The sequence below is a fragment of the Cyanistes caeruleus genome, chromosome 3 (genome assembly GCF_971803275.1).
Source record: "Cyanistes caeruleus chromosome 3, bCyaCae1.hap1.1, whole genome shotgun sequence".
In the NCBI taxonomy this organism is placed as follows: Eukaryota; Metazoa; Chordata; class Aves; order Passeriformes; family Paridae; genus Cyanistes; species Cyanistes caeruleus.
The window spans coordinates 34234245-34259726 of NC_141703.1; the positions used below are offsets into that span (position 1 = coordinate 34234245).

General features: G+C 38.5%; 1 long non-coding RNA gene across 1 annotated transcript; it reads right to left on the bottom strand.

Annotated features, from left to right (window-relative positions):
- Window positions 1-13875: 13875 nt before the first annotated feature.
- LOC111922754 (uncharacterized) lies at window positions 13876-18725 on the bottom strand. Its single transcript, XR_002860704.2, has 4 exons — window positions 18653-18725; window positions 17946-18027; window positions 17568-17627; window positions 13876-14200 (listed from the first exon to the last, which is right to left on the bottom strand). It is a non-coding gene; the product is annotated as an uncharacterized LOC111922754 (long non-coding RNA).
- Window positions 18726-25482: the final 6757 nt, after the last annotated feature.

Genomic DNA, 25482 nt, shown 5'->3' on the forward strand with positions numbered 1-25482 from the left:
CTAGTTAGAATGACCATCTAGTTTAACTGCCTGACCACTTCAGGGCCCACCAGAAATTACAACCTGGTATTAAGGGCATTGTCCAAATGCCTCTTAAACACTGACAAGTTTGGGCATTGACAAGCTCTTTGTAAGAATAGTCTGTTAAGTGTTGGACTTCCCTCTCAGTAAAGAAATATTTCTCAATGTCAACTTTGAACTTAAAGCAAAAAAAAACCAAAAAAACAAAACCAACAAATAAACAAAATCAATCAAAAAAAACACCAATAAAAATAAGAAATCTGTTAGCTGAAGTTAAACATCTTTTGTATAAATAAGAAACAAGCAAGAACCTCTACAAAACTAATAATTGAATAGTTGAAGTTATATAGCACTGAAATATAATTGAAAAAAATTAATGAGTAATATAAAACTTTTTTTTTTTTGGATGGGACTACCTGTTTCATTTAGAAAAAATCTTTCATTATTCCATTTAATGGCACATGTTCGTTTTTTTATTACATTGCTTTGTTAAATTTTATCCTTGTATGTATCCTTAAAAACGTCTGTAACAAGTAATATATTTTGTTCTTCAAGAATTGTGCTTTTGTTTTCTGGGGAAGAAAATAATGAAATTATAAGTTCAGGGATGCATCCTGAATTTTGAAAGTATTTTACATCAAATGGAAATCTGACAGTCATTTACTTTCTATTCTCTTTTCCCATCTATTTATGTCAATGTCACATGTTGTGTCCTTCAATTAAAAGTCAAAATGGCCAAAGTAAATTTTACCATACGGTCTATAAAACAATCTGTAGAAGACAGAGTAGTTGTGTACAAGTAAATTTATGAAGACCTTTTGATTGCATAGTCCTTAAGACTATATAAGATTAGGATTCTCATGATTTAATAGGCATGAATATACATTAATAATAAATAAGACCATATAATTACATAATTGCAGTTTTACAGTCCTTAATGCTAGGAAAGATTAGAGGCCAAATATAATTTCTGTGAGTTCCAGTTACTCTCCTTTGAAGAATTTTGCTGCTTCCATCTGCCATGATGGAGTACTTTGACCTATTTTTGAGATTTTCAATCCTCTGGCAAATTCCTTTTCAAAACACCCAGTACATCTGCCCTTGGTCTTTCCTGGTAAAAGGTGGGGCTCCTGTCATCCTGGAATAATTGCATTGCAGATGAGGGGCTTTATTCATGTTCCCTAAAATGGTAAATATGCTGAGAGGGATGCAATGGGAACTGATAATGAACATACATATATGGGAAAAAGATCTGACTTATTAAAGAATAAATAAGCTGTAATAGGCAGGAAACTATGGTGGATTACATGGGAAAAGATAACACCTAAATATTCATTTTGGAATACACTTCTGGAAGAAAACATATTTTACTAAAATCTAGGTACCTTTCCTACACCTAAATAAAAAAGTAAAACAGGAGACAACAAGAAACTTCACACTAGTCACTGGTGTTTCCATTACTAAAAAGAAAGAAAAAGTAATCCTTCTTTCTCCCACCATAGAGTCCTCACTTGTTGAGTGCATCGAGCAGGAGACCACATCAGGAATATGTCTGGGCATTATTTAATCTTTCTGAGTTTGAACTCCTTTGGAATACACCCAGCAAAACATACAAAGTGAAGTGGTGAAACACCTCTTAGAAATCACAGCATGAATGGAGAAGATCTGATGGTTAAATAATTGTTTCAAAACTGTATCATAGCCTCTCCCATAAGTTATTTACCAACTGGGGCAGCACTATGGAAATCCTGTCTTTCAAATCATGACAGAAATAGCACTGTTTCTGAAAATCAACTTTTATGTCCCACACACCATGCACTGACCTATCTACTGCAGAGATTCATGAATATCGCTGTCACCTTTTCAGCTCCTGGAGTACATAGTGGCATTCTGTTCTAATGTAGCAATCTCGTGTGACACCCGAGTCCAGTGAAAGATAAAATGTTAGAAAGGATATGGGAGGAAAAGAATAAGATTTGGTCTTGATTTGATTCTGTTTGAAGGGAATAGATACTGTCCCCAAGGGTGACATGTGAGGGATAAGACTGCAAGGAGAACAGGTGACAGCCAAAAAGGTTTTACCTGCAACATGTGCACCATCTCTAGGGCACAAAGAAGATGGGGCACCAGGCAGGCACTGATTTCATACTTATGTCCTCTGAAGGTGTTGAAGGCTCCTGCCCACACTGCTGAGTCCCAAATCCTCAGGAAACTCCATGAAACGCATGCTGGGATTTCCAGCTGGCTTCCCTCCCCCTCCTCCCCCGACTGCTGCAGACAGTGATGGGGAGGAGATAAGGATTCAGTTCAAGAGCTCTTCCGGAGGAGCATCTGCACATGCTGTTATATGGGAGATACTGAAAGTAAGATAAGGACATTAAGAATTATTTTTTCCGTACCACTTTTAGTTTCTTTTGAATGCAGTTACTTTCCTATATTATGACTAAATGCAGTTGGATTTTTCTGCTGTTGAGTGCCAAATTTAAGTGATTATTGAAGTAGATCCATTTAGCTGTTTACAACTATTTAGGATATTCATTGGAAAAGGACAAGTGACAGGCTGTTCCTACAGGCTTTTGTACAACTGCAGTCATGCAAGCTACAGCAGCAAACCAAGGCTCATAGCCTTTCAGAGAGATGTTAGCTTCAACATGCACTGACATAGCCTTGAAGAAAGCAAACACCATCAGATTTTACCCATTGCTGATATGCTGGTATTTCAGAAACTTGCCAGGTGGAGGGTGTGTTGAAACAGACTAAATGCTTTCCACACTTACTGTCTGTGCTCCAATTAACAGCAAAAACTTGTGGCATCTGGAAGAAAACATTTTATTGTTTTTAAAAAGAATTCAACAGTGTGAACTAATGCTAGACTGAGTAGTCAATAATCTCAGGATGTACTGAGATGACTGCAGATTCTTATCTATGAAAAACATTTTAATCCTTGGCTCAGGTATTTGTTTTGAAAGACAAAGGTACCATACTCATTTCATTCCTTGGTTTATTACATTGAATTCTATATTTTTTTTTAGGTAAGAAAAAGCTGCCCAGAAATTATAGCATGAAAAAAATCCATTCTTTTGAAACTACTGAGCAAGGAATTTTGGAAACATAGGATTTTAATTTTTGAACTGGACCTGATCTCTGTTGGTATTTTCTTATTGAGAGTTTTTATTTGCTTTCTCATATCATTACAGTTCTTATCCCACATGGACTTTGACTGAGAATCATCACTTTTCACTTCTAACATGCCTAAATTCAATCACAGAAAGATCTGCATAGCTGGTACTTGGAACTGAGCCCTGTGTACCTATGATACACCAAACAGTTCATTCTCATTTTCATAACAGATTAAGTCTTTCATAACTTTCTACTCCTGAAAACTCTGACATTCCACCACTGTTTTTGGCACTGTCCTAAAAATATTCCAGATTGCGATCACTGTTTAAATATATTTTAGTGCTCTTGAGTTTAATTCTTGGACAAAATATGATAAAATCAAAGATATTTTGAACAGTGTTCCCTTGACCTTGAAATCAGGTTTTGAATTAATCTAATTAAGATTAAAATCAGAAAATATTTTAGACCAGTCACAGGGCAGTGCAGGAATCAGAATATGAGAGCAGGGAACCATGAAGGAGAAATGTGCAGGGAACAGAATCTCCTTATGCTGCTGTTGCTCTCAGGAAGAAATGCACCTCAGTCACAGTGGTGGATTTGTACCCCTGATTGAATCTAGGAAATACAAACAGACCCTTTTGTGCAAACAGTGCAGTGTGCTGTACAAGAAGCATTTGCTACAGATGGCAATAATACTTAATTTTCCAGTGTGTTGAAGAGGAATGGGTTTTGCCAGAGTATAAGGCATGGGAAGAGCTTTTTAATGGTACTAAATCTTTGAAGGACCCTAAGAAGAGCTATAGATTAGCTGTTAAACTTTATCTAGAACGGGTTTGCTCTGAAGATTGTTATCTGCACTGAGCAGCAAGCAGGGAGCAGAGATCCCTGACCTTGCAGACCAAGGAGACACCCACAGCATGTCCTTTGAAAAGAGAAACAAAGCCTTCAAGTTTTGTTCTTGCTCTAGGAAGATTGTACTGTTTATTTTCTACACTTCTCCACCCAATTATTTTAGCATCAACTGTTGTGAATGTGCCCTCCAGAACAGGCATATTTCCACTTTAGCTCACCCTGTGTTTTACGAAGGGTGATTTCGATCTGACTAACAGCAAGTACTTTTCATGAAAGCCTGCTGTGATTCTTAAAACAAGCAGTCAAGGCACCCTAGCAAGTGCCCACCTCTCTGAAGCATTGCTTGAGGCTGTCCAGGAAAGAGCAGAGCTTCTTCTCTAGCAGCAGGCTGGTATGAGAGCCATCACTGCTGGGGGGATCAAGGGAAATCACATTTTCCAACAGCGAGTGATAGCTGGGAAAGCCTCCAGCATCTGGCAAGATAAATGCAAGCGGGTTTGGACTCTGATGGGTCTCAATGGGGCTTTAATAAATGAAAACTACTGAAAATTTGCCAGGTTTGATGTAAATTAACTAAAATATCAAAACTGAGGTTTTCTAATACTCTTGGAAGAAACATGAAACAATCACATTTTATAACGTACCCAAGAGACTGTCCCCTATATGTTAAAAAGAGAAACCTTTAAGGTGTCCTGAACTACACACCTGTCTTTCCATATTGTATCAACATCCTATTGCATCAGTTTTTTATTTGCAAACACACATAATAAAGCTATTTGTGTCTTGCAAGGACAAGGATATTCCCTTCCTTGAGGGAACACAAGCCAACTGTGAACCCTGGCTTTGGTCAATATTCCTACTGACCATTTCCTGCTGGATTATGGGGGCTGCATTCTGAGCCCTGTTTCTGTCCTTCAGCTCAGGGGCTGGCTGTCCTTAAATCTTACTGAGTTTTTCCTAAACTCAGTTCTGAGACTGAGTTCTTTCCTAATATTTTTATATTCTTGATTATGTGTGTCTGTGTGTGCACTCACAGACACATCTGTATGTATAGCTTCCACATAAATAAATGCATAAATACATGTGTAAACCTCTTCCATGACAGATTATTCCTATGTAGGAATATGAACATACTCATGCATCTTATTATATTACCCTGGGATGAATCAGACACTTATAGTTCAGATTTCTGGATCCAATGAAATCTGATTTCAAAAGTGATTTCAGTACACCCCTCAGAAAAATTGCATAATTAATATCCTCCACTGTCCTGAAGGACTGATATGGCAGTTAATCTGCCTTCCTGGCTCGCTCCCATCTGTGATGTGGGAGTGTTGAACACAACCAAATGTGTTGGTTTACATTTGTAAATTATATACACACAGCAAGCGGAAGAACTCTCATTGTGTCAGGAGTCGCTATCTATGCTCCAGTGCCTTCAGGTGATCATCTTTATACCATAGGCATCACAGACTGGACACAAAACTGGTATTTCTTCTTCAGGTTTGACCAGATGGGAAGCAGTAGCTGACAAGAGTCCTGAGTGTGCCAGAGGAGGTCTCAGGGAGGCTGTGCCTCTGTCCAGTGGTCCTTGAGACCTCAGCCAGTGTGGGGTCAGGAGCAGCTCTGCGAGGGCAACAGCTCCAGCTCTGCGCTCGGGCTTCAAACTCAGCCTCTTCCACGGGAGGACACAGCCATGTGAACACACTTTCGAGTGTGAGAAGGGGGATGCAGTATGTGGGGATAAAGTCCTCCACAAACTCCTCAAGGGAACAGAATCTATTTAAGTTAACACTCAGCTGTCACTGCTTAAGATGTTGGACTAATGAGTAGCAACTTCATGGATCTCAAGTGTGGATGCTCTGGGGAATACAGGGAAATAAGATGGCTCTGAATGCCTGAAAAGTTGAAAACCAGATAAATTTTTTAAATCAGCATTTGATTTCATGCAGAGCTGAGCTGAAAAGGGTGAAACAGCCAGGCACAGGCATTGAAAAAGCAGAACCAGCTCCAGCTCTTCTATTTTAGCAACACCAGCAAAGCCACAGTTATCTGTATTTCACCTTGTTAAATTACTCTAGTGCTCTGTATTGTCCTGTATTTTATTTCAGAATTAAATGAAGCACAGCTTCCTTTAATTCTTTCCATCAATAAGGGGTTCAATCTTTTTTAAAAAATTTATTATAGATATTAAATTAGCAAACAAAATTCATGCATAAAACATTATTTAAACTTATACATATTAAATTTTAAAGCATTTAAATCACCACCTGTAATGTTTTCAAAAATTAAATTCTCCAAAGTTCTGATTTCATTCAATGAAAAAATTAAATTATAATGACAATAACAGACTTAAATGTTTTTTATTAAAAGAGATAGAAATAAAAATGTCAGTTGTTGTGAGGGCCTAATACATAGTCCTCAAACATATCACCTCTGTTTAGAGAAAACTTTCCTTTGCAGAGGGTAGCCATGCCTGGATTAAAACAGTGCAGCCTTTGCTTATTGAAAATGTTGGGCTTCTTTGAACAGACATGGAAGTACACAAGCACCATTTAGCTGCCACAGGAGGACTGCAGGAATTATTCATGGGAATAATTAACAATCTCCTACAGACCTGATTACAGTGAGCTAATGAAAGCAATAATAAACAAACAAAAGTAAATGCACAAGAATGCAGAATAGCACCACAGAAGGAAAACATTTTTAAGGGTGAAAGAAAAGGATTATTGTTTTAGAAACTTATGTTGTGCCTCTGTTTTGCATTTGAGTTTCAAATGTCTTCCAACATATACTCATGATTTCATGCATAATCGGTGTGACATGAAATTACAGTGACTGCTGATGCAAATGAGGTAATTGTGCATGCCAATTATGTGTAATATGCCTGTTGCCTTGTTTAAATAAGCAATTACAGAATTTATAGAGACAAGCATGTTAACTAGGAATGCATATTAGGCACAAAATTACCACCACTTAATTCAGAAAATCAGGCAAAGTAGAATTTAGCTGGGGGAATGGTTATGAATCTTGGCATTTTTCCTAGGCATAAAATTTTAGTTTCATTATATTAACTTCTTGCACTTATACCAGCCCATGCCCCAAAGTGATTAAGAAAATAAATAAGCTCAGTAAAATTAGACACAATGCCAAGCTAAGTGTATGAATGGTCATTCCAATTACCTTGGCACTCCTCAAATTTTCATGCAAATATTGTGGAAGCAGAGTTAGCTGTGAAGAGCTTTTAACTTTCTGCGGAGCTGTGGTTGCACCACTGGTAGATTTAACAGTCCCACAGAGGGGGGAATGAAGAGCCAACACACAACAACCAGATTTTTAACCAGAGCAATGCATGATGCTTTTCACCTTTGGATGCTTGGCATTCTTAAATTGCCATTTTTACACTGGGCCTGAGATGTGCTGTCAGAAAACCCCACAATGTCACTCACAGAGTCGGGATCACTTCTGGATCATCCAGAATCTTTCTGAGTACTTTGCCATTGGCTAATCCAGATAGATTCATCAGTGACTTCTAACTCTCAATATGTCACACATATCTAAAACCTCAATTCTCTTATAGCATTTGTTGCAAGTGAAGCCATAATATGCATTTGTCAACTTGAAAAGCAAAAGCTTGTACTTAATTTTTCCTGGTCGTTTTTTATTTTTTGTAGTATCAATTCTAATGAAGTGTTGATTACTCTAATACAAAGATATCAATATAAAGAGAAAATTCAGAAAAACATATTTTATACTTTGTAACCTATTTCTAGATAATTTTTAAATGGGTGTTTCACATTATTTTCAGAATGCAAACAAGATATTTTATAAACATTTATATCTATTCCAAGTGATAAAATAAATAACTTAGTACTCTTTAAAGAACCCTCAAATGAAGGCCACAGAACTGGCAAAATATCTCTTCCAGACCCAATATCACAAATTTGTTTTTTCCCCACTGAGGATATATCGTTCCTTTCAATGGAGCTGTTTGCATGTGTACCAGTCATGAGGATAAAGTATTTAGGAAATTGCCCAGAGGTCCAGATTATAGCTGAATTATTTCAGCTCTTGGAAGTTTATATTTTTTGTGTTTATAAAACCAAGAGAATATGTTGGCAAAACCAAGTCCTTGGATTATCTAACAAAGTGTATGGATTTGAGATCAACCCTTTAACCCCCATGGAAATCTCAGCAGAAACCTGAAGTATATCACCTAAACTGTCCTTTTGGTCCCTGGTGTTGACACCGTAGACTCCAACATTTCAGCACCAGAGATTCATGTTGCATAATTATATTTTTAATACTGGCGGTCTTGCAAAGGTATGGAAACAATCTATTTCTCTCTCTTAAAACAAAGGAAACCAAAACAAAATCCTAAAACTCCCTATCACTCCTCTTCTTTCCCCTTGCCTCCCTTCCCCTGTCCTTCAGTGAAAACATGGTGGGCCTGATCAAGCCAAATTCTAATTTCATTTGTATGCAAAGTCACCCTGTCTTACAATTGGTTCAGAAAATGCTAATCATCTGCTTTGAGTTTCTCCAAGAGTCAGTCTATTTTATTCATTCAAGTCCATACTTAAAAATCCGTTCCTTCTCTGTGTGGCAAGATTTAAGACCTTATCACTTCCTCCCGTCTGTTCATTACAACATTCTCATGAGCATACATTAAACTCACAGCAATTTTTTGCAGTCTCTGTGAAGCCTCAGTACCCCTGTGTTCACTTCAAGTTTGTAAAAGGTTTCAGTGTTTAAAACCTTCTCTGTGATTTTTTCCAGGTCTGTGAGTTCCCCTTTCTTAACAAACCTTTTGTCACTACATATTTCAGCATAGACTTAAAAAATAGTATTTTTAGCATTAAAATATTCCTGTTTAAAATGTCAATATGACACATCTTTTTTTTGTGGGCAACTGTTACTTTTTTACTTTTGTTGTAGAAAAAATTATGAAATCTACTTTTTTTTTTTTTTTTTTTTTTGGAAAGTTGCATTGTTGTGGTTTTCACAAAGAGAGAAATGCTTCAAAGCAGAAAGTTTAGCTGAAATCAGATCTTTCTGAACACTGAAAAGTGCCACTCTGGTAAGTGTGTATACACAGTATATAGTGTTTGGGTTTGTCTTTTTGGCAGCTTTTCCAGACTGGGTTTTGTATAGAGAGGTTCAGGCATCTATGTTTACCCAGCAGTGTTGCCTTCATAAACAAATGCAAGAATAACACATAAACATCTGCGTCTCATTTGTTGAAGAGCTATGATTAGAGTTGTTTTTATCTACGTCATATTTTAATTAGTTTTGTGTTTCTAGAAAGCAAAACTTAGTGTAATAGACCAGCAATAATTGAAATTTTTAGTGTAATATGCCTCAGTGTCATGAGGTTTCAAAAACCCCAGACTTTTGTTTTACATAGTATTGGATGATGCAGAATTATGTTGATTCATGTCAGTCTTGTGGTGTTTTACAACTTCTTTCATCTGTTCTCAAGTGAACCCACATAGGAAAGAGTGTTTGAACGTAAGACTGGAAAGTTAACTTCATGCATTCCATGTTACCTTTAGTTTGTATTTTGAACTAATAAATCCCAACCAACTGTAACCTGAATTGTCTCTCTTTGTTTCAGCCCACGGTGTCAAAATGCAACATTTCCAGAAGATTAAAACTGTGATGAAAATTCACTACCAGAACTTTTTTTTTGTATATTCAGTCTTGCATTGTGGGGAGGAGTGGGCTACGTAGTAATCCTATATATTTTTTAAAAGTCTATACTGGAATTCAGAATTTGTATTTTATGACTATAGGTTTAATTACAATTTTTTAAATGTGTGTGTTTCATTTAATAAGATTTTGTTTCTCTGTTTTATTTTTTTCTGGTGCTGATTAGAGATGAATTTCTAGTACAGAGGAAAGTCCTCACATCTACCCACAAAGACTTTCTAAGAAGTCCCATGTCCTATTCATCCAAATTTTGGGGTCCCCCTAAAAATTATTCCATCTCAATTGTACTAGTTTGAAACTGCAACCCAGGACATCAATACTCAACAGATGGTGCTGGACACTTTGTGAGAGCTTTCTATCCTGCCTGCCATTATCTTAGTCCAATATAGCAGAAAGGGATATAATGGCCTGGGGAGAGTTTGGGTTCTCTACAGCTGTGGAACTGTGTAGTGGCAAAGAAAACAGGGTGATAAGTGGACATTTAATGATACTGCCTTGTGCTGAGCAAATGGCTGCCCACCATCAACTAGCTAAATATGTTTCTACTCCCTCAGGTCCCAGTTTACCTGTAGTTCTGAAAAATCATATCAGAAACTCAAATTTCAGAAGGTACTTGTTCTGTTACTCTTAGGTTATTTGTGCTGCAAGTAGTACTGAGTATTAGAGCAGATCTGGAGGGAAGCACTGTTCAGGTGGGGAGGCATGAGTCAAGTGAACTATTTATATACTCCATAGGTGATCCTGCAGTAAACAGGATGGAGATGCCATCCATCCCTCTGAAGATCTAGCAATCCTCTGTCTTCAGGGAAGATAATTCTGCATCCAGGAATGAGATCCATGGTGTTCATCTTTTGTTTTCTGAATTAATAGTAACATATTCTCATGCCTTTTAATGACTGACTACAGTGAGGATTACCTGAATCTTGAAGGGCAAGGATAAAGAAATAGTCAAAGCAAGGCAATATCTTAGGCCACTGTGTCTAGGTAGAGTCTTTGTCCATCTTTTCACAAATGCCACTTTTTTTTTTGTGATGGAGGGGGATACTTCAGCCTGGAAATTTTCTTGCTTTGTTATCCTCAGATCTAGCTTCTGTGTCTAGTGAGTGCTGAGAAGAACTGTCAGTACAAAACTAACTGGAAATGAGCACAAAACAATATTCTTAAATGGGTAAATCTGCTTAAAGAAGGAAGGAGATAGCCAGTCTCTACATTCTTTTGCACTAGTAACATCTTGGGTTTTTTTCTCAATAGCTCCCATTTTATTTCCTCTGTGAGTTGTTTTAAAAAGGTAGCAGGGGTCCTTCTCAGAATTGCAGCAAATATAATTGAATTTCAGATGTTGTTTTCAAACAAACAAACCATAGAAAAGTTGAGGATGGGGAAATATAATTGAAGTTTTCTAAAATGCTCTTGCACAGGCAAACACATGTTTTGAGTTAAGTTGAGCTCATTTCTGGTAACAATATTAACTTTCTGATGGCCATGACCAGCAGGCATATGGAGAATGGAGGATGGCAGTCTTTACCAAATTAGATCTGAAGAGGAAGAACATGTATTTAGGGTCATTTTCTTCCTTAGTATTTTTTCAGAAGGAAATCTGGAAAGGGCAAGTAGAGGGCTCATGGAAAGATCATATTTTTTGGAACTAGAAAGAAGGATTCTGCTTTTGTTAAAAAACACCTTTTCAAGATTATACTTTCTATTTACTTTTGTTTAAAATATGGTACTTGTATGGAAAATCAGGCTGAAAATTTCTGCCTGCTTTTCCCAAAAATTTTCTCTTTTGATTTGGTATTTGGGTCTGACAGAGTTCCCTGTGCACATGAAAGGAAGCAAAGTAGTTTCTATGCTACATTGATATTTCAGAATTAAATAGCTGTATTCCATTGTTTTCTTTTTTGAAACCTATTCCTCTACAGAGAATTTACTGAATCCATGGATGACTGCAAGGAAATGCTGTTTGACACAACCCTTTTCCCAACCCCAGTCCTATACTGTAGAAGATGCTTCTGTGATGTGGAGTAGTCATAAAAACTACTCCAAAGTTGTGGAGATTCTAACTAAAAAGGGCCTCCTGGGATCACACACTCACAAAAGGTTGCAATGTCACATGTCTATCAGTTTGCATTGCCAGTTAAAAGCACTCCTAAAGCTAAGAAGTACTACCAAGTTCTATCTTTAAGAGATGTAGAAACAGTAACTACAGGCTTCACACCTCTGCCGCTAGTCTGCCCCTCTCATATAAATACATTTGTTGCTTTAACTGAGCAGCTTTGGGAGCAGAGGCTTTCTTGGTTCACTCATGTGACAAGAGGATCAAAGTTCACAGATAAGGAAGGGTCAGGCTGAATGCTCAACGTGTTTCAGCACAGGCGTTGATTCCCCGCTCTCCTGCATGAGTGGAAAACAATACTAGAATGGAATTGCTTTGGTTTTTTCTTACTTTACCCTGGTGTAAATTGTGGCCTTTGCAAGTGTGAGCCTGAAAAGTGGAATTTTTGTTTTTCTCCCAATCCTTCAGTTATCAAGCATGAAACTACAAAAGAGAATATTTTCATCACTCTTTTGCTGAATAAAGAAGTCCACCTTACACTGCAAGGAAAGCTGTGGGTGGCCGCAGCCCATCTCCACCACCCCTCTCACCATGGATAGCAAACATATTGTCAGTCAGGCTCAAGATCTATCTCAGTTCGGTGTTGAAATATAGCCATAAATTAGGGATGAATACATTCAGATTAGTAGGGATGATAAATTGGACAATAAGAAATGAAACTAATAAATTCTTCTGAAATCAATGTCACATTAAGAAAGAGAAGCAAAATTTAGTGACATATAGTACAAACTACTTACAGGATAAAAAAAAACAGATTGAGAACTTCTCTTACCTCCAATTATCTCCCCTATCAATTGGAAAAACAGAGAAAGCAGAACATCTTGAGCAAGTTTAAAGTTTTGTTTTGAATAAAATGGATTCTGTCTGTTCCACATTCATGCTCAGGCAGCACTTTGCTTTACAAGGAGAAAGGAAGAAGGTAGAGGGGGGAGTCAAAACAAGAAATGTTGCCCACCTCAAACCAACTGATCATCCAGCTGGCATACCTGGAAAGGCCAAGGGAAAGATGTAAAAAATGCAGCATACAACCTCCTCCTCTCAGGCTAAGAACAAAAACCTATCCCAGTCAAAAACAGGAGAGTAGCTCAGTGGCTTGTTGGGTTACAGAAGTGCGTTTGACAGTTCCTGATGAATTAAGACTTACTGTACGAGATTGTTCAATCACCTTTGGAACCCATGTCCATCAACATTCATAGGGCTCCTTGGAAAAAGTTTTTAATGATTAACAATGCATGTTGTGGAGGAGAAGTGTCTGATTTGCTTAGCTTATAGACAGTTCTTTAGTTTATAAACCAGTATAACCATCCTTCCATTTACTCTGTTCCAGGCCAAAGGATCCTAGGCCACATAGTTCTTTCTCAGGTGTGAGCTGCTTCACACCTCTTATTTCTGTTGCCTTTCACTTTCTAGATGTATTTTATCCTTCTAGGTTGGACAAACAAACCTGCAGGCAGTTTTTGGGCCACTGTTACACCCTGAAGTTTTACAGTGTTATTGCAATATATTCTGGTTTGCTCTTTTTTACTTCAGAATTCTTCAAAACTAGAAAATAAAGCATACCCATACAACTACATCAGAAAAAAAGTAGAGACCATCAGTTTGTCTTGACAGGATGTTTGTGTTGTGATTCAACAAATCAAATTTCTGCTTTATATCACGTATTATCTGGCTTTGGGGAAAAAAGAAAAAAATAAAGCAACAAAACAGAAACAAAACCCCAGACAACCAACCCCTTGCCAGATAACAAAAACAAATGCATTTTAATCTTTTCTACTGTGTGATTCTGCATTATTTAAGCATAATTTGCTTCAAGAGCTTCATATTTGTTTTGAAATAGTTCCCACTTGTACAGTAATACTGGCTTTTTAAGCCAAGAAAAATATATCTTCATTCTGATGTCATGCTCAGGTGGCACCTACCTCTCCCTCCTTCTGTGGATGAGACTGGACTCTGATATCAGTTTCTACCTTGCTGAGCTGGACAGCCAAACTTTCTGCAAGAACTGTATGTACTTCCCAGTGTTTCAATGGAATAAAGAAATTCCATGTGCCCAGAGAGAACTTTGAATTTTCAATTTATTTGAGAGCAAGGTTGGTTTGCCCCCATAAAGATTTCATAATTTTTTGATTTCAATCCAGCACAAGTGTAAAAATTATATTTTAATGATAGAGCTGAACATCCTTAGGTTGTAGGCAACACAGTAATGAGCTACATGCTTTTTCAAGCAGCTATTTAACAAACAATAACAAAATGTTATTTCCAAACAGTTCAGTGTTTATCTCATTTGGTTTCCTTGACAATTTCCTGATTTTAGACGCTCTGCAAAACAGTTGATTTTGTTTTTCAGTGAGCCCTTTCAGTCAGTGTCACTTAAGGAAAGACCTTATACAGAGAAAATAAAAAAAAAAAATCAGTGAATTCTTTTATTCTTTACTAATTACAAAAATAAAATTTAGTCTTCAAAGCTATGAAACATACCAATCAGCTCATTAGCTGAAGATTGCTTAGTATGCATGAGACAGATTTAATTGAGTTAAATAACTATAGCCAACCTATTTACAGGTCAGATCATATGCATGTGTTTGGTATTTCTATAATTACATTTTTCAGAATGGTAGTGTGTCTCCAAGAACTTTGAGCCTGATTAGGTAAATGAAGTTGGATTGATCCTTCTCTGTGTGTACACAGACCTATGACTCCTTGTCACCTCTTTTTTCTTAATCCTACTCACCAGATTCAGCTACAGTTTGACTGAAAGTAAAAGACTGATAAATATTCAGTGTGCACAAACATTAAAGAAGCAGTCATGAAGGGATAGGGCAGACTGTGACAAGCCAATTCATCCAACCTTCATAGCCATGAAAGGGTCCCCATGGGCAAAGAATGCCGAGTTCTTTTGCTCTACTTCAGCAGTAAAACACCAAACTGAGCTTTGAAGAGCCATTTTTGAAGAAAAGATCCACATAATAATTTGGAAGGATATAATTTTTGTTTATGACTATATCTCATAGATCAAAGCAGTTTAGTAGCACGTGCTCTGGTTCCAAGTGAGGCAAAGACAACACCTGTGACACCAGGTCAGCAGAAAATGAGTTCAAAATTCATCCACTTTTCATGGACTGACTTCAGACAAAGTCATAAATGACCATTTCAAGCACTCAGGAGGACATTTTTGCTGATGGTTATCACTCTTGCAAGTTTGCAAAAGGATTATAAAACTAACAGAACTTGAAAGCTAGTGTGTATCTATGGTAAGAAGACAGGTCTGTAGTCAGGGGGGACCTGAGAGCCATTTTCTTCTTCATCACTATAAAGTTTCCTCCATCTTTCTATTTTCTACACATTAACTATGTTTTCTATTTATGGTGCTTGATATAATAACTAGTGTTTTTCCTTTATTTATTCTCAACTACGTTTATGTGCTGAACTAGAGCTCTTGCAGTAAGAGTGGGAGCAAGAGGGAGGGCTTGCAAATCCAGGGAGAAAAGTAGAGGAAAACAGCCATCCTCATGTGGCATGAACAATCCTTTGGTGGTGTCTGTCTTTCTTCATGGGATATGGGGGTTTCCTGGTTTTCTAACAGATGCACCTTATGTAGAATGAATCTGGGTATAAAGTGTTTGTTGCTCCATACAGGGCAGCTTTTATCTTAAATTTTTTTAATAAAAAATTGTCATAAAAACTCATCTAATTTTCATTGATTTGAGGAGCTGCCATGGCCATCATGATGATGTACAGCTGCAAAAGTATCCTGAAGTAAAGGGAACAGGAAAGTGATCACAGGAGGAAGAGAGGCACATAGATGAGGAACTCATTCATTGCTGTTTCTTTCTGTCACCAGGAAAAAAAAAATTACTGAAGCCCTGATGTGAGATCAAACAAACTAAAAAAAAAAATTAAAAATACCTAAACATAGTGATGATCTAGACATCAAAGAGGCTGGTTCTCCATTCCCCTTGCCTTCTGCATCCTGACCTATGCTCAGTCAGGATGAGTGAAGAGTGGGTTGAAAGGTAACCGCTGTCGTGGCAGGGGGCCCTGCACATGGATGTATTCTCTCACAAAATACAGAGCACTGAAAAATCCAGCTCTGCTCTTTTAGCCTGGAAGTTGTTACCTGCCTTCTCAATGCAATGCTCTCAGTGGCCCTTGAATCTGTGGACTGACACATGGCAAGAGCTACACTAATACTACCTTTAGTTCTTCAAGATCAGACTCTCAAGAGCAGTATAAGCCTATAAACTTGGGATATCACTTGTCAGGCGGAAAAAAAAAGCATATTATGGAGGCAGCATATCAAAAAAGACATTTCTCAGAGCCTCACAGCAGTAATGTAGTAATTTTAAATATATGTGTAAAAGAATAAAGATCATAATTGCAAAATACATTTCTTCATGCACTCTGGAGAAGGTTTCCATTCAAGCTACACATTGGCATTGTCTTAATAGTTCAGTATTTGAAATTAGACACATATATGATTCCAGGAAAGAAGGACAGTCTGAATGTGTTTCAAGAATAGGTAATAGATTTTTGGAGGACTATTGAGATTACTGAATCAAATTGTAGATGAAGAGATTAATTAAAAAAACCTTTAATACCTACAAAGTCAAATTACAGAAACTGTTTAAATGACCCAAAGGATATATGTGCCCTGACATCTAGTGGATGTGAGCATTTGGGACAGGTCCCTGATGCAATTCAAAAGGAGATCCGTGTGCCCAAGTCAGACAGCAGAGATACCCTAGATATCCATGATGGGATTTAAGTGAAAACATGTCAGTTTGGGTTCTGAGGCAGTATGTCTGTAGCCAAACATCAGTGTTTAAGCACCGAGTATAAGTTCCTCTTATACATCATTATTCTACAAAGACAGCTCTGTTTTCAGCTTCTCTTGAGGTACCAGATCACTGAAATCCAGATCCACAAAACTGGGGATCCTCAGTGTGGAGGTGCCTGAGACACCTGATCATTTGAGTCCAGCGGCTCTTGCTGCAGCTTGACATTGTGAAAATGTCATGTTTGGAGAACTGGCAGAAGGAGCAATACTCAAACTACTGTCAACATAACTACATTTCTTAAACAGCCCTCCTCTGTCACAACAGATTAATTGCAGGATAAGTTTGTATGTGCCAACAATGCCCTGAGGGGAGCAATCAACACAGGTCAGGGTTGGTATGCTTTCCTTTGAAATGTAAGTTTTTTGGAAATGGTACAAAGCTGAAGTAGAACAGGTGAAAAAAAAGAGGGATTTATTAGTCACTTGAAGCAATAGACAACAGATTAATAACTCTTCCTTTCAGGAAAGAGAATGAAATCTTGAAGTTGGAGTTGAACAAGCACTCTGGAAGAGATACAGTCAATCAAAAACGAAATTTAAAAAAATAGACAATTTGAAATGGAGTGACTACAGCCAAAAGCAGTGAGATGAAATGAGGTGAAGAGGACCAAAACTTGCCAAAATTGCTCCCATTTAAATCCCTAAAGTCTAGGAAGAAAGCAAAACAAAGACATGGAAGAGAAACAGAAGACATGAAATTTCAAAAATAAAGCCAAAAAAACCTGATAGGATGTGAAAGCAAGAAAAGTGAAGAGGATGACATGACGTGCAGGAATAGGGACCGAAGCTTGCCCACTTGGTCCTCACTGAAATGGAAAGATTTCTGCATAGGGTCTGTCCTAATGCAATATATGGATTGCCTTACTAATGTGTAGCTTGCAGAGAACACACAGGCATGCAGGCAATACTTACTCATGCCAGGGAGGCAGCACAGGTGCTCTGTTGGGGTTGTGCATCTACATTCAATTATCTCTGCAGGTAACAAAGTGCTTTTTGATGGCTTAAAACCCAGCCTGCCCCACATTGCAGGTGAACCCCCCGGAACCAGGGGGGCTTTCCACGTGAAACCTCCTCCCTTGAGCCATTAGAGTCCCCAAAATGGGGCACATCACACAGGTTCACTCATTTAAGCTGAGGCTGCCGTGCTTTCAGTGGGCAGCAAAAGGAGTGTTATCCCCTGGCAAACATTAAAAGGCTTCCTTCTACCTCTAGCACAGGCAGAGATAATTAATCCACAGCATGTTTGGAAAACCCCTTTTTTTTCCAGAAAAGCCCAGCTTCCAGAAGTACCTCATGGCTTCACCCTTTAGTGTTTAAACAAGACCCAGTTGTGCCTCATTAACACTGCCCAGGATCTCTGAAACTCTGGCAGCTGAGAAAAAAGATGCACCTTTTGTTCTTCCAACCCTCCTCCAAACCCAGGAAAGGGATGAAGTGGAAGCTTGTGGCAATCCCTGTGTTAACCAGGGGTAAAATCCCCACACTCAATAGGAGCATTGCCCGACTAAAGGCCATAACAATTCTGAATTCGCATACTGCAAAGACCATAATGCTCATGGAACTGGCACATCTGACCATTACCAACAAAATAATCACCTGCTGTTTTGACAGAAAATCAAAGAAGTCTGACTTAAGAAGTACCAAGTCCCATAAAATCCTGCTTCTCTCCACAGCTAGGGGAAGGCTCACAAGGGAAGCAATACATCTGTACAGCTGTCTAAAGGCTAAATACACCAACAAAGCAGAACCATGGTACTGGGGGTAAGTGTAAATGGAGAGAGAGCTTAAAAGATAAACAAAATCTGGATTTCACAATAGAAAGACAAAATCATCACCTTTCACATCAAGCAGCTACTCCACCTTACAACTGCCACATAAAAAGAGGCATCTTGCAGTCCTACAGCCTTCAAACTTTCTCTGCTCATCACCTCAAAAAAAGCCAAGAACACTGTTGTGCTACAGAGCTGTAAAACTTTAGGAATTACATAAAGACTTACCTGAAGCTCAGGGCAGCCCAAGGAGCTGCAGGGAGCTGCAATGAGGAAACGTGGGGTAGCACACAGTAAAAGTGCCTACACCTGGAGCAAGCTGAAACTAAAACCTTGCTCCACAGGTGTTTGGGATAACACACTAAGCAACTCCCTGGAGCTCACTGGCTGGAATTGCTCCACATCCACACCCTGACAGCACACCCTAAATTCTGGTGTGGATCTGCTTTCAGGGTAGATAAAGCTGCTTTGGGTTATTTCAAAGTCCTGGCCAGGGCACTGATGGAGAAGGTTTCTTTTAATGATCAGCAGCTTGCTGAAAAGGCCTGTAAATGCAATTGCAAGAGCAGCACATTTTTGTGTTATTTTAAGGAGAAAGGGTAAAACATGTAATATTTTCTTCAGTTGTTAGCACTCTTAAGTGTCCCAGAGAAGCATCCTGTTACTTGGCAAGTTGTGGAGTCGAGGCTCAACAGGTTTGCTTGCTTATTGTCAGCATTTACCTGAACTAATTTTCAGTAAAAGCCTTTGAAGCAAGAAAATCTCCTGCCAGAGACAAGGTGTTGGGAGCCTGAGTGGAAGGGCCTTTCAGGAAAGGGAATGAAATCTTGAAACTGGAGGATAGAGTTGAACAAATAAAAAAGAGATATGGTCAGTCAAAAATGAAATTGAAAAAACTAAAAAAAATTAAAAGAAGTGACTGCAACCAAACATACATAGATGAAACAAAGTGCAGTGAACAGGACCAAAACTTGCAAAAACTTGCTAAACAGCCCTATGGAATAATTAGTTCACCTGACTTTGGCACGATTTTAATAATTATTTAATGTGTACATTATTGTACATTATGTCTTTGAAAGTTTTCTTTTCCAAAGACAAATGTGCTAGCGCTTCAGATCGTGCTTTTGAGAGGTGACTGACTGACACCTAGTGTTTAAAATCCAGTCACACTTAAAAAATAAAAGCAAGGTACACACACACACATTAAAAAAACAACCAAAAAGGGTTACTTGTAGCAAGAAGAGATCCCATTTGTTTTAAAGTACCACCTCATCAGCATTGCTCCAAGTCAAGGGCTGAGATGTTCCAGAAAGGCAGCATTTAAAGAGACCACATGACATACTAAGTCAATAATCACCATGGTCTGATAATCATTATGTTCCCACTTATTAATCACCTGAAGTGTGCTGCCTCTAACCCAATTCTCCCTGTGCTGGTGCATCTAACCCATTGCTCTAGAGCTGGGAGGGAAGCAAGCTATCATTCACTAGTGGAGTGGCCCTGGCAACTCTGTGCTCCCACAAAGCCCAGCAGTGCCCTACTTTCCACTGTAGGAAGTGGTTTCATCAACTCTTTTATTACAAGTCCCTGGGCTAGAAATAGGGCAGGCATGAACAAGAAAAAATCCTCTAACAAGTTATCTTGAAGCCTTTTGGTTACAAATTATCAGCACTAGCCTTCTCACCAAGCACTTTCTTATAACAGACACTATCTTCAATTTTAAGGAACCCCAAATATGTGTTGCATATGAGACAGGTATTCTGATATTTTATTTTTTATTGGTTTTCACAAAAAATAAATTGAAAGATGTAAGGATGCAAATAATTTACAATTTCTATGTAACTCTGAAGACCACACATTTTCCAGACTCTTCAGTCAAGTAGGACAGGTTTACAATGAATCAAAGCTGACAATATTAACAATATAATGGGTATATGTTACTGTAAATTCTCCCCAGACTGCAGAAAGTGGGCACAGTTTTGCTTGTGTCCATCTGTTTCTATTGTTGGCTGTGATGTATATATCACTATTTAACTTTATTAAATGTCCAGAAAGAATCAGGGATAAAGCTTTTCCATCCTCTGTGTTTTAAATAAAACTTTTTTTTTCTATGAAAAACACCTTGTGAATCAAGATGTTGCTGAAATTATGCAAGTGGATAAAGACCCTTGCTAAACTATCGCTGAAAGTCTTGGAAAATAAAGTTTGCCTTGGAAGATGAAGTTCATCAGTGAAGATGGACTGGGAGATTTTATGAAGCCACAGAGTTCTGCTGTATTTTGGGTTCAGATGTTAGCTGAGATGCAAGTTTTGCTATTCCCCTGAAGACAGAGGTTTCTCCCTTGGTTGCAACATTAGCAGTGAGTTCATTACTCCCTCAGTCTGGAAAAGCATACAACGCCTCAGCCATTCCTCCAGCTGCTCCAAAGATACGTCTGACCTTGACCAGTGCTCCATGTTCTCTCAAGTAGTGCCTGTAGCAGGAGCCCAGGAGGAAACAACAAGAGGACAGCAGTATTCTCCCTGTGTCTTGCAATTTTTGAACAAATAACCATGAGTCAGAAGAGTTGACACTGTATGTAACAAGTCTTTGATAGAGATTTTTTCGTGGTTTTGTCAAGTTTCCTTCTGAGTTCGTGTACATTTTCAACATTCTGTAGAAAGTAGTTTAAAAACTGGAGAAAGGTTTCCCTTTTGCAAAAAATCAAGGATGAAATGAATATTTGTTAGCTATTGTGGTCTAGAATATTTACATAATCACCCTATTTCTCATTTTTGTCATTGGTTAAAAAACCAAATGACAGCCAGAAGCCAAAACAAGCTTTAAAATGCAATTATTTTTCATCTATATAAATACAAAGTGACAGCTTGCTGAATCCAAACTAATTCTGTGAGTTAATGAAAACAAAATAATAGTGCTGTATGGTCTGGAATACTGATTCTTTTCATTCTTCCCCCTGCCCTCCCCTGCACTTTCATCTTTTATTTCCTTCTTTGTTGATGTCTTTATGCTAATGTCTTTAATGCTTTGCCTGTCTATTACATTTGGTATTTTTTAAATCCTTGCATGTTTTGATTTCACTGGAGTTAGATACATATGAGAGTGATTTCTTTAGAAAATTTTACAAAATTAGAGAATATTAAGAGGAAAGATGAGTAATGGTAGCTTTCACTCAAAGATGTCAATTGCTTTGCTGGTTCTGTGCCTTTCTTAACTAAATACCAAAATCATACTCTCTAACTATTTATCCAGTGGGTTGGGGTTTGATCACTTGCCAAATTTCAGGAGAACCAAAGCATGCAATTGGCATTCATAGTTGTGATCTGGAATTTTCTCTGAGATTACCAAAAATAGGCTGATGTATATATTCTGATGAGATGCAGTAATGTAAGCCTAAGCCCAGCCCTGTGCTGTATCACTCACCAAAGCATTTTTAGCTCCCAGTGTCACCTTTATCTTTAAAGTTGCTTTGTAGGAGCCATCTGGTTCCTCTCAATATAAGTAGACCATGCTGCATCAGTCAGCTGGCACTGGCTAATCAAATACCAGCAGATAACTTGATCATATGCAATGGAGAAATACAGGGCAGCATGCTAAGAACACCACGTGCACCGTACACAGCCCCAAGGAATATCAGTGCCAGTTTCCATACAAACAGCTTTTCCTTGGCCATGCATGTGTATCCACACACATACACCTGCACATCCCTGTGATCTTCATGTGTTTCATACATTTAAGTATTGCATCCTCCAGCTTCTCTGCTTGATAGTGATAAGAATAAAATTGTGATCTGGGCTTCAGCCTAAACATTGGCACAAGTTTCTCTGCCCTTGCTCTTGAACAAGGGTGTCTCTGATCAAAACTGCTTTTGCTGGCTTAATAATGTTGGTCTGAAACATTATGAGATATGAACTGTGACATCTTTAACTGTGCTGGGAAGACTCCCAAATGCAAAGGTTGTAACTACCAAGCTCTTCTTTGGCCAAAGTATCTCCTTTCACTAGGGCAGAGAAAGGCAGAATAACTAGGTCAAGAAAATGTGGGAAATGTACTCTGAGTCTGATCATCTAGTGTCTAATAAGAAGGAGGTGGTCATCCTGTCTTGGACCTGTTTTAGATTGAGATTGCTGGAGATCTCTCAATATCCCATGGCCATGGCCAGTTCTGTTTGATTAGATACCCAGACTCGAGGAAGCAAAAATTAGAATCTTGTGTCTTGTAGTGTATCTTGTCCCTAATAAAGGCCAGCTCTTCAAGTTAGAGCAGGAGGTGTATTTCTTTAATTCTCACAGTGCAGTTAAATCAGCATACTTGCTCCAAATTAAACCAATTTGAAAATTTGAGGAACATTTCTGACTGGAAGTAGTTTGTTTGTACAGCAGGTAGCAGCATTGGGCAACCAGACCAGCCTTTGTGCTGAGTCCCAAGGCTGAAGGTTGCTTTGCTGACTCCCATCATCCTCTTGAAACTATTCTTTAAAAGCAAAGAGAAGGGGCTATTTTTTCTTCAGGAGCTTCAGTGAGGTATGTCTGATATCTGCATAATCACTGATGTTCAGGAAGAAACATAAACACTAAATAATACTCCTAGCCCTGAGTTCCTGTGTGCTATATGTACCTGACTGAAATGGGGACTTGGAACTGAAAACATAAAACCAGACAGCCATGACATATCACCGGGTTTTATGACCTCAGCAAAGGGATTTTGGCTCTGTGCATAGGTAAGTGGAAATTAAAAGCAATCTATGTGCAGTGCACTGCCCAGTGTCTCATCAGGTCCCTCTTCAGTACCACAAGGTGAAATCTTTTACAAAGGAGTGTAATTCACCAATAAGGTAAAGGCAGGAGCTTCATTGACAGGAGAAAGCCAGCCAAGCTGAATAAGATTTTCAGAGAATCATAGAATGATTTGGATTGGAAGGGACCCTAAAAGATCATCTACTTCCAACACCCCCACCATGGATGAGGACACATTCCACTAGACCAGGTTGCTCAAAGCCCCATCCCACCTGGACTTGAGCACCACTAGGGATGAGGCATCCACAAAGTCTCTGTACAGCCTGTTCCACTGCCTCACCATGCTCACAGTAAAGAATTTTTTCTAATAGCTAATCTAAATCTACCTCCATTCCTCCTTGTCCTACCACTAGTTGCTCTTGCAAAAAGTCCCTCCTCAGCTCTCTGGTTGGCTCCCTTTTTGGTATTGGAAAGTACAATAAAGTCTCCCTGAAGTCATCTCTTCTCCAGGCTGGACACCAAACCCTCTCAGCCTGCCTTCTTAGGAGAGGTTTTTCAGCTCCCTGATCATTTTGGGAGACTCTCCTCTGGGTCTGCTCCAACAGGTCCATGTCTTTCCTGCACTGAGGACTCCAGAAGTGGACACAGGACTTCAGGTAGGGTCTCACTGGAATGGAGTAGAGGGTGGAAATCACATCCCTTGCCCTGCTGTCTACCCTGGTTTGGATGCAGCTCAGGACACGTTTGGCTTTCTGGGCTGTAAGTGCAGACTGATGGATCATGTCCAGCCTCTCATCTGCCAGCACCCTCAAGTCCTTCTCAGCAGGGCTGCTCTCTGTCTGTTCATTCCCCAGCCTGTGTTGATTCAGGGTTTGCCCTGACCCAGGTGTAGCACGTCATAGTTGGCCTTCTTAAGCCTCGTGACATTCCCATGAGCCAGGTGCCAGAGCTTGACCAAGTCCTTCTGGATGACATCCTGTTGCTCAGACATGTTCCATCCACACCTCTTCTCTAAGTGTTGTCAGCAAACATGCTGAGTATCTTCTGTAGGCTGAGGTGTTTAATGCCATACTGACTCTGGTATAAACATGCTCTCAGATCAGTACCTTTTTTATATATATGTAGTGCAGATTAATCCACTGTTGGAGGAGAGGTGGGGGATAGGTTTAGAAAAATATTTCATTTTAAGGAAAAATTTTACCCTTTTGTGAATATGTTGGTCAAATATTTCTTGGAAAGTTCCAGATACTGGATTTTGTTTTATCAAATTTGCACTTTAAGTTTAATTTTCAATACAACTGATATTATCATAATGTTTTATGTGATGTGTCTCTGGAGACTATCATGTTAATGTGGGAGAGCTCTGTGTACTGACCAAGGCCTCTTATAAGGAAAACAATTTTAATATGAAAGAATTCTATTTAATTCTTCTATTTTAAGATAAAATATTAAAATTCCTTTAATCTGTGTGTTCTCTGTCTTATTTTAAATCTTGCTTTAGGGCTTTAAACACTGCAAGCCAAAACAATATAAAATATATTAATAAAAATATATATTTTAAGGAACAATATAATATTCACTGTGGCCTGATTTCACTCTATGAAATCTGTGTCCCAGATGTGAGTGGCCAGTGTAGTTCTCCTCTACCCCTCTTACCTCACTTATACTGTGATTTTTTCATTTTATCCATTCCATACCCTCACCAAGAAAGGAATCAGGTCATAAGTTCATAACACTTTCTGAATGCCTCTTCTAATGATTTTTATCAGAAAGTAGGAATTCTTCCCCTCTTCTTGAGAAAACGTCTGAACATTGAACAATGAGATAATTGTATTGTCTGTGCACAAAGATAGTGTCTGATCATCCAAAAGCAAAGTTATTATGTTGACTGAGGGTTTTCCCCCAAGACAGAGGAGATATTAGAGGAGTTGTCTCACTGAAACTTGACTCAGCACCTGATATCTACAATTTACCTTCTGCCTGATGATTTGTGTGGGCATCAGACTGACAAGTATGGAGGGGAGAGCACTGATGTTCAAAGGTAAGAGGAAATGTGACATTACCTACTAAAACTGATTGTTCTTTTGAGGTCATTAACCTGATCTTACAGCAAAAAAAACCCCACATTTATAGTTCTTTTGTTGTTCAGATATTTCTAGATCGAGCTTTCCACTTGCCACCAGCCATTCTTAATAATAAAGGAGGAATAGTGCAATCTTCTCTATTGGGGACCTTTTACCAAAAAAAAAAGCACATTTAGGTGAATCAAGACTCAGCACCAAAGTATATCTTGGAAACTTTATGTTTCAAGAAAACAACAA